This window comes from Dioscorea cayenensis, unplaced genomic scaffold (assembly GCF_009730915.1).
Source record: "Dioscorea cayenensis subsp. rotundata cultivar TDr96_F1 unplaced genomic scaffold, TDr96_F1_v2_PseudoChromosome.rev07_lg8_w22 25.fasta BLBR01000094.1, whole genome shotgun sequence".
In the NCBI taxonomy this organism is placed as follows: Eukaryota; Viridiplantae; Streptophyta; class Magnoliopsida; order Dioscoreales; family Dioscoreaceae; genus Dioscorea; species Dioscorea cayenensis.
Window position 1 is genome coordinate 4375 of NW_024086485.1, and position 18473 is coordinate 22847.

Below are 18473 nucleotides of genomic sequence, written 5' to 3' on the forward strand. Positions count from 1 at the left end.
TTTAATCTGCATGCTTATCTCGTTGAATTGACCACTACTTGAAGTTAGTGCGGTTGTTAATATTCGATATTTTTGCCTTAGTGTTGATCATAAACCTCGTCAATATGTCTTCAGTGTTAAATTTCTTCTCATGTTGTTGCTAAGGTTAAAACTAAGGTCCCAGAGGTTGTGGTGGTCTTTGTCACTGCTGCCTCGAATTCCATGAAAATTTGGGGTGATTCCTCCACCCTGAATTATATGTGGGTCCGTATGCATTTCCTTGTCTCCTCTAGCCAAGGCCAACATAATCCACCGTCTCAATAGGCCCTGGGAAACATTAGAGATAGGGCATTGTACAACTGAGTGTGCAGCCCCACAAGTATCACAAGACAGGACTACACCAGAATTTTAGCTTGAACCCATCATAAACTGATCAACCTGCTATTTATTGTGGTCTTCCTCGAGTGCTCTAGTGAGATTCATTACTAGCCATGCTTTCAATCAACTGCTCTGTATCCTCAGGATATTTACTGCTCAATGAATCCCCTGCAGCGGCATCAATGAGTTAGCGTGTTTGATAGTTCAACCCATCTGCACTCTCATCCAAGATGCAAAACCATGGTGTGGGCATTGTCTCAAGAGATCCTTAAATCTCTCATGAGCTTCAAACAATGTTTCTGTGTCACCTTATCGAAAAGAAGATATTTCTTGTCTCAATGGGCTGCCTTGCTTGGCGGGAAATATCTAGCGAGGAATTTCTCAACCATATCCTTCCAAGTAGTGATGGACCTGGGGGCGAATGAAGTGAGCCATCGGTATACTGCACCCTGTAAACTGAACCGAAAAAATCTCAACCTAATCGTGTCATCGGAGACAGAATTGATCTTGAAGGTTGAATAGATTTAAAGGAAGCAGGATAAATAGGCATGAGGGTCCTCATCGGCCAAACCATCGAACTGAACATTGTTCTGGATCATCCCAATTGTACTAGCCTTAATCTTAAAATCATTCACTGGAAGAGTAGTGGATTGTACGTTGAACTCATCACCAGTGAATTGCGGACTCTAATAATCAAACAAGGTTCTCATAGGTTCCGCATAACTGATGGTTCACTCTGTTCAATCTGTACTTCCTACTACCCTGAACTTTCGGCTCTTTCTCTCAACCTCTAGCGGAAATCCTATCAATCTCACTGTTTGGTTTTACAAAATTTCTCGGTTTTCCTCTTGTCATAAGATAGGTACCTCGCACAAGAATTAATAGCTAGTGGTTAAGAGCAACACGAGATTAGGGTAAAAAGATAAAATTGTGCGAGTGGAAATATTTATAATGAGAAAGATAGAAAACAAGAAGAAGAAATAAAGAATGGTTAAATCAACAAGCTATGAGTTTTCTGAGTATTCCTTGTGGGTCCCCGGCAACGGCGCCAAAAACTTGATGAGCTACCCGCAAGTACAAAGGGTCATCAAGTAATAACTCTCATGCGAGCACGAGAGGGTCGTATTCCGTGGGCCCAAGGAGCTACTCTTACTTCCTTTACACTCATTGTCTAACCTACAAATAACTTGATGTTTAAAGCTACTAATAAAAGTGAAAATAAGCAAGTAATTGTGGAAAGGGCGATTGAGAAGATGAAAATCAAGAAATGAGGAAGATCACGAATGTGGATTCCCCCGTAGTTACTAAGGGTTATACACGTGGTGGTTCAGGCCAAGAGAGATCCAGTGATAGATCCCTAATCCCATACGAGTATTGGCACGGAATCTCTTCTGGCCAAATCCTCCTATGATTGCAATTCGCAGAGGGAAATCTCAAATTAGGGCTGAAACTCAACCTAGGTCCAGACATATTGGTTGGAGGGGTATGAAACACCCGATGGTCACTGTGTGTTCATACATAAATCCACATTAAGCAAGGTGTGTCTAGTGCAAGGGAGATGGTCACGCACTGAGTACAACCTAGAAGTTGAAATATAGAGTTCTCATGCAAGATTAACACATAAAAGTGCACCATGCTTTACCGATGAACAACCCACATCCATTAAGCAAATCAAAGCATTCAACAACACAAGTTCACCCCAATGTTCAACGATATCCGGTGACCTTGGGGTTTAGCCATCCATGTATGAAACTACACAAGATAGGTTCATGAAAACAGTTAATAAATGCATATAAAAACTCCATCAAACAATGAGAACAAGAAGAAAGGGAAAGGCGCGGATGTCTTCCATGAACACAACAATGGGGGAGGCTTCCCTCATTGTCTCCAAGCTTCTCAAAGATGGAATTGATAAAGATGTTGCCCAATAATGCTTCTCCCTTCGATTTTTCCTCTCTAGATCGTTAGATTCGGCCTTAATTAACTCTGGTGAAGTTGTCCCCATCGACAGTGTCTAAGATGGGAAAGAGATGATGATAGATGTGGAAAGATCCTCCCAAAAAACAAGCCCTAGCTTTACTTATAATCCATCCTCCCCTAGCCGTGTGGGCGGTGCGTGGGTGATGCGCAGGCCGCACCATACCTGCATGGCTCACTAACTTTTCGCTCGAAAAAACCTGGGTCAGGGGTGCACCGTGCCCGCGTGGCTCACCGACTTTTCACTCCAATTGCGTTCTCGAACTCATTTTAGCTTCTTCGACGCCTGCAACAAGAAAATAACTAATTTAGGCGAAAAACGGGCACTGATTCATCCAAAATAGAATGCAAACATATACAAAACCAACATATACATACATACAATTAGTGTCTTCTTAGTGTGTCACTCATCCACAAAGATTATGAAGATAGATTCTCAACCCTAGTGTCACTCTAAGGAAAATCAATGCAATAAACATTGAAGGTTGGAACTCAATTAAAACATTAATTAAAGAAACACAATAAAAGGTCAATGAAACAAAATCATCCTACGGTTTACATGTGCAAGCACCCCCTAGGGGTTTAGCTCTCCATGGAGCAATATACAAACAATAATGAAATCGAATGTAAAAGCATGCAATCCATAATAAAACCCCTTGTAGTCTGTATTGATGGTCTTGTGGAGTCGCCTTGTTTTCTCCAATGGTTCCCTCGTCAAGCCTAGGGCATACCTCACCTAATTGATGCCGATGAAAGCTTCCCCAATAACTATCTTCCAAAGGAACACGATGTCGAAGGACGTAGAACCACTCCAAAGACCTAGCCAAAGCCTCTCTAAACCCTAGCCGCGAGCGCCTCCAAAGGTGGGGAAAAGATGGGAAAGAGACTAGGAAAAGGATCCCCAAAATGTCTGAAATCGAGGCTTAAGTAGGGATGGAATCGGGCATCCACACAGGCTTTTGGAATTTCCACATGACCTTGTGAATTTCCATAAGTTGATTTCCTGCAAGTTATGAACAGTAACTGCTATAGTATTTTCACTAGAGTGATTTGTTACAGTAAATTGCTATATTATTTCGCCAAAATACTCCCGAATCCACACTTTTTATCGAGGCCAGATGAATAGGCACACATCCATGTGGTAGATCGCGTTGGGTCTTCAACTAAACCACATTGACGAAGATCTTGCTTGTATAGCACAAGTCGGAACACATCCAAATTACATAATCGCTTGAGCATAATAAAGGTTGACACATACCCACATGTCTTTGAGCACAGCTTGTGTCTTTACGTTTGTTGACTCCAAGACTTCATAAACAATTACATCCATGATCTACTTTTGGTTCATTTCTTCCACAATTTTCTCCATGACCCTAGATGCACAAAAGAACACATATACACACGAATAAGAGATAAAATCTGAGAAAAGTAATGCTTAATGTAAGAAAAGAATACTTCATATTACTTATTCAAAAGCACTTATCAAGCTTTAGAGGGCATTCACACGCCCCTGTGTGCTCTCGAGATGGCCATCTTAGCCTCTGAATGCATCCACAAGGGCATGTGGAAATTACCAATGCCCATGTGCCCAAGCCACAAAGGCACCCACACGTCCCCATGGCTTCTCTGCCTCTCCCAAAAATTTTCCTATATATTCCACACGCCCTTATGGAAATTCCAAACGGCCGTGTGGATTCACAAGGGGCTCACAGGGGCAGCCACACACCCCTGTGTCTTCTCGGGATGGCAAATTTTTGCTCTGCAAAGATCCACAGTTCCTTGTGGAAATTCCACACGGGCGTGTGCCCTTCACAGGATCGCTCACAGGGGCACTCATACGCCCCTGTGTCTTCTCAGGATGGAGAAGTTGAGCTCTGAACAGAATCATGCCCGTGTGGAAATTCCACATGGTCGTTTGTCTTCTCTAGATTGCTCAAAAACCTGCAGTTTCTACAGAAAAATTCTGCATCAGTAATACAATGTATAGAAACAATGAATACGATAAAAATCTGACCAAAGACTCATGAAAACATGCTTGAAGACCTAAAGACTTCGCTAATCACAATGAAGCAAGATAAAACACCAATGATCCATGAGAAAAACACAGCAATAGCAAATTATCATTAAGACACCAACACTACAACTATTATTCATGCAAAAACTAAACTAAGTCCTAGAATAGAAATAAAGACTTGGGTTGTCTCCAAAGAAGCCCTTGTTTAACTTCACTAAGCTTGACGTACTTGCTCCTACCTTATGGGGTTCATGAAGAAAAATACCTCCTTATCATTGCTACTAACCTCACCACCATAGTATTGTTTGAGTCGATGCTCATTTACCTTAAATGTACCTTTCTCTGGATGGGAGATTTCAATAGCTCCATGAGGTAATACTTGAGTTACAATGTATGGCCCAAACCATTTAAATTTAAGCTTCCCTAGGAACAAACGTAGGTGAGAATTGAACAATAAAACCTGATCACCTACTTTGAACTCTTTCAAAATCTTGATATGCTTGTCATGTCACTTCCGATTTCTTTCCTTGTAGATTCTAGCATTCTCATATGCCTTCAACCTCCATTCATTTAGCTCGTTGATGTTAAGTATTCTTTGTTTCCCCACCTTGCACAAGTCAAAATTCATTTTCTTAATTGCCCAGAATGCTTTGTGCTTAAGTTCCACAGGCAAGTGACAGGATTTACCGTAAACCAAGTTATAGGGAGTGGTCCCTATTGGAGTCTTGTATGCTGTTTGGTGAGCCCAAAGTGTATTATCCAAGCACTCTAACCAATCCCGCTTTCCTTGTTTCACTAATTTTGTCAACATCCTCTAGAGCTCCCTGTTAGTCACCTCCACATGACCATAATTTATGGGTGGTAAAGAGTTGCGAGGTGGTGATGCACTCCATAATGCTTCAATACCTTTTCAAGCTGAGTGTTGCAAAAATGAGTTCCTCGATCACTTATGATAATTTGCGGGGTTCCAAATTGGGTGAAAAGCCTCTTCAAAAATTTTACCGTGGTCCTAGCATCATTAGTAGGCAAAGCCTAGGCCTCCACCCTTTCGGAAATGGCCACATAGAGTCAATGGCCACACATCAAACACTTTACAAAATTGCATTAGATTCAAAGGCATTTCATCAAGCAGAGAAAGATTACCTGCTTTTTGACAGTTGTTGCATCGAAGAACAAACTGGTGGGCATCCTTAAACAGAGTTAGCCAATAAAACCTAGCAGCTAATGCTTTCTCAGCGGTTCTACTAGCGGCATAATGCCCTCCAACAGGTCCTGAGTGACAATGTGCAAGGACGTCCCATCCTTCTTCCTGTGATACACATCTCTGGACCACATGATCTATACAAATGTAAAACAAATATGGATCATCCCAAAAATAATTCTTTAGATCACTAAAGAACTTTTTCTTTTATTTGGATTTTAGCCCTTGTTTAAAAACTTTCCCTGACAAATACTTTGCAAAGTCTATGAACCATAGAGTCTCACTTGATGGCAAACTCTAAATTGTATATAAATGCTCCTCAGGGAATAAATCATTAATTTCTTTGTTTGATGGCTCTTACCCTTCAAAACCCTCTAACCGAGACAAATGGTCTACAACCACATTTTTGGTATCCCTCTTATTTTTTGTATCCATGTCAAATTCTTACAAAATCAAAATCTATCGGATCAACCTTGGTTTAGCATCAGCCTTGTTCATGATATACTGAAGTGCTGAGTGATCTGTAAATACGGTGACCCTAGACAAAATGAGATATCTCAAGTGCATGGCTTTGTCGAGTAATAAAATCCCAAGTGAGTGGGTATCACATCCACAGAGAGTAGGGAGTAAAAATACTTAAATTGTTTCTTAACCAATTGAAGATGAATAATGATTGTGTTGACAAGATGTAATGTAAACAAGAATAAAAGAAGCAAGAAAGAAAAGCACAAGTAAGTGAGAGATAAGGCAATCAATATAAATGGGGTACCCGGATATTGTTCCGCCTACGACAATCGTTTCAAATGCAAAATCGACTATTATGCCTCCTAACTAATACATTAATGAGTCGTGGAAATCATTCAATACATGGTCCTAAATCTAAGGTCAACAGTGACTAACTCTATACCATGTCCCGGAGGAGAAATCGAACAATCTCAACACTTCGCACTCAGATAGAATTGCATGGAATTCTAGGGATTCCAAGTGATAAACCCTCTTCCTAGATATAGGCCTAACCCTTTGGTCCAGGTGTGAGGTCTCTAGTCACAATTAATCCCTAGGTGCTAAAATCACTTCAACACTTCACTCCATTGCATTTCTAACTAAGCCCCAGTGGAAGATCATCCCTTGGCCAATTCACTCTACTATGACGTCAAAAAACTAAAGGAAATAGAGGTAGGATAAATCACATTGGATGAGAAAGGGGACGCTCTGCTACCTCTTGACTCACCCTCTCGACCCTCTCCAATCTAGCTTTGTCTAACCCTCGTGGTGTGTCACTCACTCACAAAGGTTACCAATATGAACTCTTAACCCTAGTGTCACTCTAAGGGAGCATTCAATCAATTAAGTATTCAAGATTGGAACTCAAATAAAACATCAATTAATGAAAGAATAATAGAAGGTTTAATGAAACAAATACATTCTAGGGTTCACAAATCCAAGTACCCACTAGGGGGTTTAGCTCTCCATGGAGCTAGTTACAATCAACAATGAAATCGAATATAAAAACAAGTAATCCATAGAAAACCTGCTCGATTGTCGTGCCGTTGGTCTTGTGGAGAAGCCTCATCTCCTCCAAAGGTCCCCTTGTCAGGCCTAGGACACACCTTGCCGGATCAGTGCCGATGAAAGCTCTCCTAATAATCCAAGTGGAGCGCGATGTTGAAGCCTAAAAACCTCTCCAAAAACCCTACTAATACCTCTCAAAACCCTAGCCACAACCCCCTTTCAAAGTTTGGAAAGAATGAAGAAAAGAATTTTGAAATCGGGGCTGAATCGCGGCTTAAATTGGGCTATAATCGGTTATCCACACGCCCCTTTAAATTTGCTAAATGGGCTTGTGGAATTTCCACACGGGCGTGGATAATTTCCACACGCCCGTGTGGATTCTCTGGAATTCTCTTTTTTGGCCAGCTGTGAACAGTGCCTGCTACAATAATTTGCTATAGTACCGGCCCAAAACACTCCCGAATCCATGTTTTCATCGAGGTAACGTCAACAGGCACATGTTTACGTCGTAGATCGCTTTGCTTTTTTCAATAACCGGTCTCATTGGTGAAGATCTTGCTATCAATGCACAAGCCAGAATACTCGAATGTGACTGCCTTTGTGCCCCTCCAAACCATTGTGCTAGCTTGAATCCATGGAGGTTGGCACACATTCTCGCATTTTGAACCCGATTTATGTCTTCACGTTTGATCCTTCTCAAGATTTCCTCCAAATAGTGCGTTCACGATCTACATTGGCTTCTTTCTTTAACATTCAGCTTCACAATCCTATATGCACGAAAATAACACAAATGCACAAGTATTAGCACTAAGACCTGATAAAAGTAATGCTCATCATAAGGAAAGAACACTTCGTATTCTTATCACACAAGCACTTAATAAACTCCCCCACACTTAAGCCTTTGCTTGTCCTCAAGCAAAAATTAAAACATTGGAGAATAGATGGAGGAAATATTGGAAGTTCTTGGCCTTCGGTTCACCAAAGAATACAAAGAGAGCATTCTACAAGTAAGGGAAATTTCAACATTAAATATGAAAAATCAATGCTCTAGCTAAAACCATGAATCGAAAAGGACAATAAATCCAAAATTGTGTAAGTGTGTGTGAAAACTCACTCAAGTCAACCCAAAGTATACTCCTCAAAGTTCTAAGTATAAAGGACTTATTTATCTACACAAAGTAACAAAAATTAAAAAGGTGGTAGTAGCTTCACACATCCTCTAACGTAGCCCTTTCCAAAGCGGCCGCTAAGGTAGCTTTCCCACTTTCAAGGTGGTAGCTCTTTATACCGGGGTGGTAGTTTTCACTCATCCTATGAGATAGCTCTTTCTCTCATTAGGGCATAACTAGTATCTGACTTGTGGAAGTAGCTTTATACTTCATAGGTGGTAGCTCTTTCCACCCAACAAGCACAATTAAACAATAAAACTATTTTGTTCTTCCTTTTCCCTTTTACCATTATTTTCAAATTAGGAAAAGAAACAACTATAACTGGTCCATTTAACACCAAACTTTAGTTTCCAAAAGAGTTTAATGAGCTAGTAGTACAACAAGTGTCAATAGGGCAAAAATTCGTAGAAATTCAAGAAAGAACTAGAGCATGAGAACATTCAAAGTTAGAAAGTCTCGTAAACTCAAGAATACAATCATTGCAACTAAAGTGAACCGCCATTGGCTATGTGAGAATCTATGTAAATCAAAACTAATATAAAAGACATGTGCACTATGAAACACCCCCCGCACATAAGTTGTACATTATCTTGGTAGCAATTGTGGATGGGTGACACACCACGAGGGTTAGACAAAGCTAGATTGGAGAGGGTTGAGAGGGTGAGTCGAGAAGCAGTGGAGCGTCCTCTTTTCCCTCAAATGTGATTTATCCTACCTCTAATTCCTAGAGTTCTTTGCGGTTGTAATAGAGTGAAGAACTAAAGGATGAACTAGTTGCACAAGCAACAGAGTGAAGCATTGAAGTGACTTTAGTTTCTGGGGCTTAATTGTGACTAGGGGTCTTTTGCCTGGACCAATGGGTTAGATCTACACATAGGAATATGGCTTATCACTTGGAATCCATAGAACTCCTTGCAACTTTACACAGTGTGAGATGTTGAGACAAAGCGATTCTCCCCTGGGACATAGTATAGAGTTAGTCATGGTTGACCATAGGTTTAGGACCGTGTGCTTTTAGGATTTCCATGACTCATTAAGCATTAGTTAGGAAGCATAATAGTAGGTCTTGCACTTGAAACATTAGTCCTAGTGGGAGCATTGTCCAAGTACCGCACTTCTATTGATTGTCTTTCCTCTCACTTACTTGTGCCTCTCATTCTTATTTTTTTTACTTCTATTTACATCACATCTTATCAACACAATCATTATTCATCTTCACTTGGTTAAGTAACAATTTTGGTATTTTTATTCCCTACTTCCTGTGGATACGATACCCTACTCACTTGGGATTTATTATTTTGACAAACCCGTGCACTTGCGGGTCATACGCAAGGGGCATTGTTAGATACTCTCGACACCTCACACTGTGTAGAACTACTTGAAGCTCTAGGGATTCCAAGTGATAAACCCAATTTCCTAATATAGATCTAACCCTTTGGTCCAGGTCAAAGACCGCTAATCATCATTAAACACTAGCACTAAGGATTACTTTAACACTTTACTCTGTTATTTCATAACTAAGCCCAGTGGAGTTTGTCTCTTAGCACTTCACTCTTTCGTGACCGCCAAGAATTCTTGGAATGTGGATGTAGGATAAATAACTTCAGAAGGGAAAGGGATGTTCCACTACCTCTCGACTCATCCTCTAAACCATCTTCAATCTAGCTAAGTCGAATCCTAGTGAAGTTGTCACCCTTTCAAAGGATTACCTAGATAGATTCTCAACCTCAGTGTCACTCTAAGAGAAAATTGAATCAACAAGCACACACGATTGAAACTCAATTAAAACTTCAATTAGAGGAAACATAATAGAAATTAATGAAACAAAATCATCCTAGGATTTACAAGTCCAAGTACCCACTAGGGGTTTAGCTCTCCATGGAGCAATACAAAGTGAAAGATAAAATCAAAGATAAATGCAAGCAATCCATAGAGAAAACTCCCTTGTTGTCCGTTCCGATGGTCTTGATAAGCAGCCTTATCTTTTCCAAGGACTCCTTTGTCAAGCCTAGGGCACACCTCGCCGAATCGATGTTGAAGAAAGCTCCCCAAATAGCTATCCTCCAAAGGGAATCGATGTTGAATACCGTAGAACTGCTCCTAAAACCTAGCAAAACCTCTACAAACCCTAACCGCGCTCACCCCAAAAGATAGGTCTGAGATAGGAAGAAGATCCCAAAATAAAACTCTTAAGGTGGTTTTTATAGTGCTAAAATTGGGCATCTACATAGGTATATGGGATTTCAGCACGGTTGTGTGGATTTTCAGGTTGCGTTTTCCTGCGTAATATGAATAGTAACTGTTATAGTGATTTACAACAGTAACCTAATAGGGCCTTTTTGGAGGTAAACTTTTTGACAATGGCCCTTGCATGTGACCCACAAGTGCTTGGGTTTGTCAAAGTAATAAATCCCAGGTGAGTGGGGTATCGTATCCACAGGGAATAAGGAATAAAAACACCAAGATTGATACTTAACTAAGTGGAAATCAAACAATGATTGTGTGGATAGAGATCGATGCAAACAAACTAAAGAAAATAAGAAAAAGAGGCACAAATAAATGGGAGGAAAGGCAATTGATAAAAGTGGGATACTCAGATAGTGTTCCTTCTAGGATTATTGCGTCAAGTGCATAACCAACTATTATGCTTCCTAAATAATGCTTAATGAGTCATGGACATCCATAAATACATTGTCACGCCCCGACCCGCGGGCCCACGGGACGCGACAATCGCCGCAGCAATCCCGAGGAGGGATACCCCGCCACTCAACCCTCAGGATGCCGCAAGGCTAATCAATACACCTGGAGTTCAACAATAGTACTAATAACAACAACAACAGCGACGACGACAGTAACAACAACAACAACAACAACAATAGGATACAGAAAATATAGAGGTTCACAAAATACACAGAGAAACAACCCTAACAATAGTAGGAAATGGTAATACACAGAAGTTTAAGAGTATTTAAATACTAAACCATGCAACAAGTTTTCTACACACTAGTGGATCCATAGGTCTTATAACATATTCCATGACAACAACAACATACATGAACTGAAGGAAATACAACAGAAGATAAAACAGAAGCAAATGCTCAGTACGCTACCACACAGTCGCACCTACTACCTGCAACAGACTGGGAGGAAGAAAGAGGGATGAGTAACTCAAGTTACTCAGTGAGGGAAGGTTAGCACGACTTTCGCAGAAAAATACACCAACGATAAAAAAATAATAACAAATCATCAAAAATACATGCTTTTACCAAAAATAATACTAGTTTAGAAACTTTAACATGCATAATAGAAGTCTTTAAAAGAAGTCAAACAACATAATAATACCAAGAAAACCCTTTTTACCCCAACTAGGGTTTACAACACAAAAAAATTATAAAACATGGTTTTGAAATAAACATAATACCCAACACTCACCCAACATAACATGGTCTAGAAAAATCTCTAAACTTTCGCCGTGGCCATGGCTAGGTTCAGAGCCGCCAAGTTACTCATGCCCTTGACGTTGACCCATCAGTTCACCGGTTGGTGACTCCGGCTACCCGATGAATATCCAGTCAGGCCTCTACACTCCCACCTGAACTGGCCCTCATAGTAATCAGCCGGTCAACACGCCACCTCAACAGGCTGGCCGTGGAGACCGCCTACTGCAGTAGTATATCACCAAAACAAATCACCACAATAAACATAACTCCACTCGGAGTACCATATCCATCCAAAAATCATGAATCAAGAAATACCTCGGCCATTTGCACGAGAACAAGATAAACACATAAGCAAAGCCCAAACTTTTTAATACAAAATAATTTTTTTGCAAGTCCCAACACAAGAAGCAACATGGAAATCCTATCTTTTCAACAATTCCAAATTTGTTTCAAGCCTAGGATTTCACCAAATCAAAGATTTCCATAACAAAACTCAAGTTTCAAACAAAATAAAGATTTCACAAACTCATGGATGCATATATCAATCACAATTTCCACGATAACAAATCATAAGACGAATGAGACATCCATGATTTGTCTCAACAATAATTATCATTCACCAAATTGCCAAACAAGTATAAATCAATAAAACTTACTTGAAATATGATATGCACATATATATATATATAGCTATTGGCATTCTTCTAATAAAGCTATGCTAAATAATTCCACTCACCAGATCGCTAATTTGTCTTCCTCGCAAGCTACTCCTTAGCTAAGTCTTTGCCTCGAGCCAAGACTTCTTCTCCTTGCCAAAGCATAACAAAATACAACAAAATTTAAAAAAAACAAAACAAACAAGAAAAACCCTAAGTTTTCTAACAAACAACCTTAATTCGATCCTAGGATTAGCTCAAAACTAGGTTTAAACATTACCAATGAATTCCTAAGGGTTTTAGCTTCAATCTAATCCAAAGAAATCAAAGAAACAACTAAACCCGACCTTAAAACTAAGATTTTCTCCAAATTTACAACACCAATTCAAGAAATTTCATCACAAACATTCTCACACAAGATCAACAAGTCAAAGGCTTCAATTTAAACCTACAAATCCAAGGAGAAATTCTAGGTTTTAAAAAGAAAACTAAAACAAGGAAAATACAAGAATAAATACGGTATAAAACCATAAATCTAAGCTTACCAAGTTCAAGGGTGAGGGAGGAAGAGAAAGGATGCTTGGTTGGCCGGAAAACCTCGCCGGAAAAAAAATAAGAAATGGGAAGGGTTCGGCCAAAGCAAGGTAAGAAGAAGAAAAGAAGAAGAAGAAAGGTTTAAAGAGAACTCGGGCTGCTACAGTAACAGACCTCTACCAAATCAGGCTTCTACAGGAACCGATCTGCTACAGAACTGGTCTGCTACAGGATCAGGCTGCTACAGTATTGGGCTGAAAATCTAAAAAAATGGGCTATAGTAATCTACAGTAAACCCTGGTTATAACATACATGGTCCCAAACCTAAGCTTGACAAGTTCCCCTTGCGTATATCCCGCAAGTGCACGGGTTTGTTGAAGTAATAATCCCGGATGAGCGGGTATCGAATCCACAGGGAGTAGGGAATAAAACACTTAATCCGCTTCTTAGCTATGTGAAAAATCAGTAATGATAAGTGTGATAATGATTCGATTCTCAAAAGTAAAAACAACAAGTAAGAGAGCACGAGTAAAGGAGGAGGTAAGGCAATCGATAAAGATGGGGTACTCGGATAATGCTCCGCCTAGGACAATTGTTTCAAGTGCAAAAACCCTCTATTATGCTTTCTAATCAATGCAATGGTGAGTTGTGGAATTGATAAATACATAGTCCCAAATCTAAGGTCAACTATGCATAACTCTATACATGTCCTGGACTAGAGATTAGATAACCTCTCAACCTCGCACTCGAATAGAGTTGCAATGAGCTTTAGGGATTCCAAGTGATAAATCTATTCCTAATTATAGACCTAACCCTTTGGTCCAGGTGGAAGGTCCCTAACCACAATTAAGCCCTAGATAGTAAGATCACCTTAACACTTCCTCTGTTGCAAGCGCAACTAAGCCCAGCGGAGGGTCATCCCTTAGACCATTCACTCTATTATGGCCGCAAAGAACACGAGGAACGGAGGTAGAATCTGTCACACCGAAGGAGAAAGGGGACGCTCCTGTACCTCTCGACTCACCCTCTCAACCCTCTCCAACCTAGGTTTGTCTAACGCTCGTGGTGTGTCACTCACTCACAAGGTTACCAACAAGAACTCTCAACTCTAGTGTCACTCTAGGGGGAATGTTCATACAATCAAACATTCAAGGTTGGAACTCATGATAAGTACTTGTCCGATGTGAATGCGAAGCGTTCATTCCTTATGTTGAGCATTACTTTTCTCAGGTTTTTACATTAATATGTGTGTTTTTATGTTACTTTTATACAGGTATGGTTGTGAGGCCGAGTATGAAAGAAATAGGCCAATGTGGATCATAATGCACCTATTTTGGAGGAGATCTTGCTAAGGTTCAAACAAGAAGACATAGGACAGGTGTTAGATGCTAGAGTGTGTGCCAACCTCCTTGTATTCGAGTGAGCACATCCATTTGGAGGGGCACAAAGGCAGTCACACTCGAGCATTCCATCTTATGCATATAAGAACAAGAGCTCCACCAACATATATATCATTGAAGAAGCAAGTGATTCACGACGTGAACGTGTGCCCGTTTGCGTTACCCCGATGAAAGTATGGAATTGGGAAGTTATTCAGGTCGAAGACTGTAGCAAGTATTGTAGTAGTAATATTCACAGCCGGCCGAGAAATCAGAGAAACAGAGAATCCACACGGTCATGTGGAAATTATCCACGCCTGTGTGGAAATTCCGCACGGGCGCGTGTAGCGTCCACGCCCATGGAGTTACCCAATTCCAGCCCTATTTAAAGCTGATTCAGCCCCGATTTTGGCATTCTTTTCTCTATCTTTTCCCCAACTTGAGAGAGGGCTTCGGCTAGGGTTTTGAGGGGTATTGGCTAGTATTTTGGAGAGGTTCTATGGCTCCGACATCGGGTGTTGTTTGGAAGAAGATTATTGGGAGAGCTTTCTTCGGCATCGATCCGGCGAGGTTTAACCTAGGCCGGACAAAGGATCCCTTGCGATGAGTAGAGGACTCTCCACAAGACCATCGACACGACCATCGAGGGGGTTTCTTTATGGATTCATTGCTTTTACATTCGATTTCTTTGATTGTACTTAGCTCCATGGAGAGCTAAACCCCTAGTGGGTACTTGGGTGATTGTGAACCCTGGAATGTATTCGTTTCATTGAACTTCTTTATTATGCTTTCAATAAATTGATGTTTATTGTGAGTTCCAACCTTGAATGCTTGATTGTATGAACATTTCCCCTAGAGTGACACTAGGGTTGAGAGTTCTTGTTGGTAACCTTGTGAGTGAGTGACACACCACGAGCGTTAGACAAAGCTAGGTTGGAGAGGGTTGAGAGGGTGAGTCGAGAGGTACAGGAGCGTCCCTTTTCCCCTCCGACGTGATAGATTCTACCTCCGTTCCTTGAGTTCTTTGCGGCCATAATAGGGTGAATGGTCTAAGGGATGAACCTCCGATGGGGCCTAGTTACGCGTGCAATGGAGTGAAGCGTTGAGGGGATCTTAGGATTTAGGGCTTAATTGTGGCTAGGGACCTTCCGCCTGAACCAAAGGGTTAGGTCTATAATAAGGAAGCGATTTATCACATGGAATCCCTAGAGCTCATTGTAACTTTATTCGAGTGTGTGGTTGAGAGGTTATTTAATCTCTCCTCCGGGACATGAATAGAGTTAGGCATAGTTGACCTTAGATTTGGGACTATGTATGTAAGGATTTCCACGACTCACCATTGCATTGATTAGGAAGCATAATAGAGAGTTCTTGCACTTGAAGCGATTATCCTAGGTGAAGCATCATCCGAGTACCCCATATTTATCGATTGCCTTACCTCCTCCTTATTTTTGCTCTCTTACTTGTTGCTTTTAATTGTTGAGAATTGAATCATTATCACACTTATCATAGTTGATACTCCACATATCTAAGAAACGAATTAAGTGTCTTTACTCCCTACTCCCTGTGGATTCGACCCCGCTCACCAGGGATTATTACTTCGACAAACCCGTGCACTTGCGGGATATACGCAAGGGGATCTTGTCAACTCACAACAAACATCAATTAATTGAAAGCATAATAAAGAGATTCAGTAAAACAAATACATCCTAGGGTTCACAAATACCCAAGACCCACTAGGGGTTTAGCTCTCCATGGAGCTAATTACAATCAAAGAAATAGAATGTAAAAGCAATGAATCCATAGATAAACCCCCTCGATAGTCATGTCGATGGTCTTGTTGAAAGTCCTCTACTCGTCATCCAAGGATTGCTTGTCCGGTATGGGATACGCCTCGACGGAAGCTCCCCTACCAACCTTCTTCCAAAGGAATGACGATGTCAGAGCCGTAGAACCTCTCCAAAACCCTAGCTAATACCTCTCAAAACCCTAGCCGAAAACCTCTCTCAAGTTGGTAAAAAGATGGAGAAAAGAATACTGAAATTGGGGCGTGGGTGATTTCCACATGCCCGTGTGGATTCTCTGGAATTGTGATTTTCGACCAGCTGTGAACAGTGCTGCTATAGTGATCTGCTACAGTGCCTGGCCTAAAATACTTCCTGAGTCCATACTTTCATCGAGGTGACGCAAACGGACACACGTTCACGTCGTGGATCGCTTTGCTTCTTTCATGACGGACAAGTTGGTGGAGATCTTGTTCTATGTGCATAAGTCGGAATCCTTGAGTGTGACTGCCCTTGTGCCCCTCCAACTGGTTGTGCTAACTCAAATACGAGGAGGCTGGCACACACTCTAGCATCTCACACCCGACCTATGTCTTTGCGTTTGAACCTTAGCAAGATTTCCTCCAAAATCGGTGCATTATGATCCACATTGGTTTCTTTCCTTCATACTCGGTCTCACAACCCTACCTGCACGAAAGTAACATAAAAACACACATATTAGTGTAAAAACCCGAGAAAAGTAATGCTCAACATAAGGAAAGAACGCTTCGCATTCATATCACACAAGCACTTATCAAAGCTCAACCGTGACTAACTCTACACTATGTCCTGACAGAGAAAACAACCAGTCTCAACACGTCACACTGTGTAATGTTGCAAGAAGCTCTAGGGATTCCAAGTGATAAACCCTATTCCGATATGTAGATCTAACCCTTTGGTCCAAGCGAAAGACCCCTAGTCACAATTAAGCCCCATGTGATAAAGTCACTTCAACGCTTCACTTTGTTGCTCGTGCAACTAAATCCCACCGGAGTTCATCCCTTAACCCTTCATTCTATTGTGACCGCAAAGAACTCTTGGAATGTGGAAGTAGGATAAATCACACCGGAGGGTAAAGGAGATGCTCCGCCACATCTTGACTCACACTCTTGACCCTCTCCAATCTTGTTGTGTCTAACCCTCATGGTGTGTCACTGACTCACAAGGATTACTAATGTAGACTCTCAACCCTTGTGTCACTCTAAGGAAGAAATCATTCAACAAACATTCAAGATTGGAACTCAATCAAAGACATCAATTAAGGAAAGCATAATAAAAGGTTAATAAAACAAATACATCCTCGGGTTCACAAATCCAAGTACCCACTAGGGGTTTTAGCTCTTTATGGAGTAAGATACAATCAGTAATGAAATCAAAAGTAAAAACATGCAATCCATAGTAAAACCGCCTCTGTATTCATGCCGAAGAAAGCTCCCCCAATAACTATATTGCAAGAGAAAGGCGGTGCTGAAGCCGTAGAACCACTTCAATGGCCTTGCCAAAGCCTCTCTAAACCCTAGCCACCGGCCTCTGAAAAGTTGCAGAAAAGATAGGACAAAGGATGACGAAATCGGGCTGAATCGGGCTTTAAATAGGCTAGAATTGGGCATCCACACAGCCCTGTGGAATTGCCACACACCCCTTTGAAAATTCCGCACGGGTGTGTGGATCTCTGGAATTCTGATTTTCTGTGAGCTGTGAATAGTAACTGCTACAGTAAATTGCTACAATGATTTGTTACCATACATGTTACAGTACTCCTCCAAAAATACTCCCGAATCCATAATTTTTATCAAGGCAACATAAACGGGCACATGTCGATGCCATAGATAGCATTGCATCTTCAACTAAAAGTCCATTTGATGACGATCTTGCCAGCGTTGCACAAGTCGGGACACGCGACTGTGACTGCCCTTGTGCCCCTCAAAACTATCTATTTGCTTGACAATAATGGAGGTTGGCACACACTCTTGTGTCTTAGATCATAACTTGTGTCTTCGCATTTGTTCACTCCAAGATGCCATCAACAAAGTGCATTCATGACCTACTTTGGATTCTTGCTTTGATATTTGGCTTCACAACTCTATATGCGCAAAAGAACACAAAAGAGTACTTCACATTCTTAACACACATGCACTTATCACTTTTTATACAGTAATTCTTTGCTTTCTTTCTTTCAAACTTGTCTCCACAACCCTAAATGCACAAAAAAACACAAATACATATGAATAAGCCATAAAATCTGATAAAAGTGATGCTTAGTGTAAGAAAAGTACACTTCATATTACTTATACACAAGCACTTATTAATGTGAGTGTGACTGCATTTATGCCCCTCCAATTTGTGTATTCTTTTAAATATTTTGGAGGTTGGCTCATACCCACATGTTTATGAGCAAAACTTGTGCCCTG

The 18473-nt window shown here is 40.9% G+C and overlaps 1 non-coding gene across 1 annotated transcript; it reads left to right on the forward strand.

Annotated features, from left to right (window-relative positions):
• The first annotated feature begins 592 nt into the window (after positions 1–592).
• On the forward strand, positions 593–699 carry LOC120253468. Its single transcript, XR_005534284.1, has one exon. It is a non-coding gene; the product is annotated as a small nucleolar RNA R71 (small nucleolar RNA).
• Positions 700–18473: the final 17774 nt, after the last annotated feature.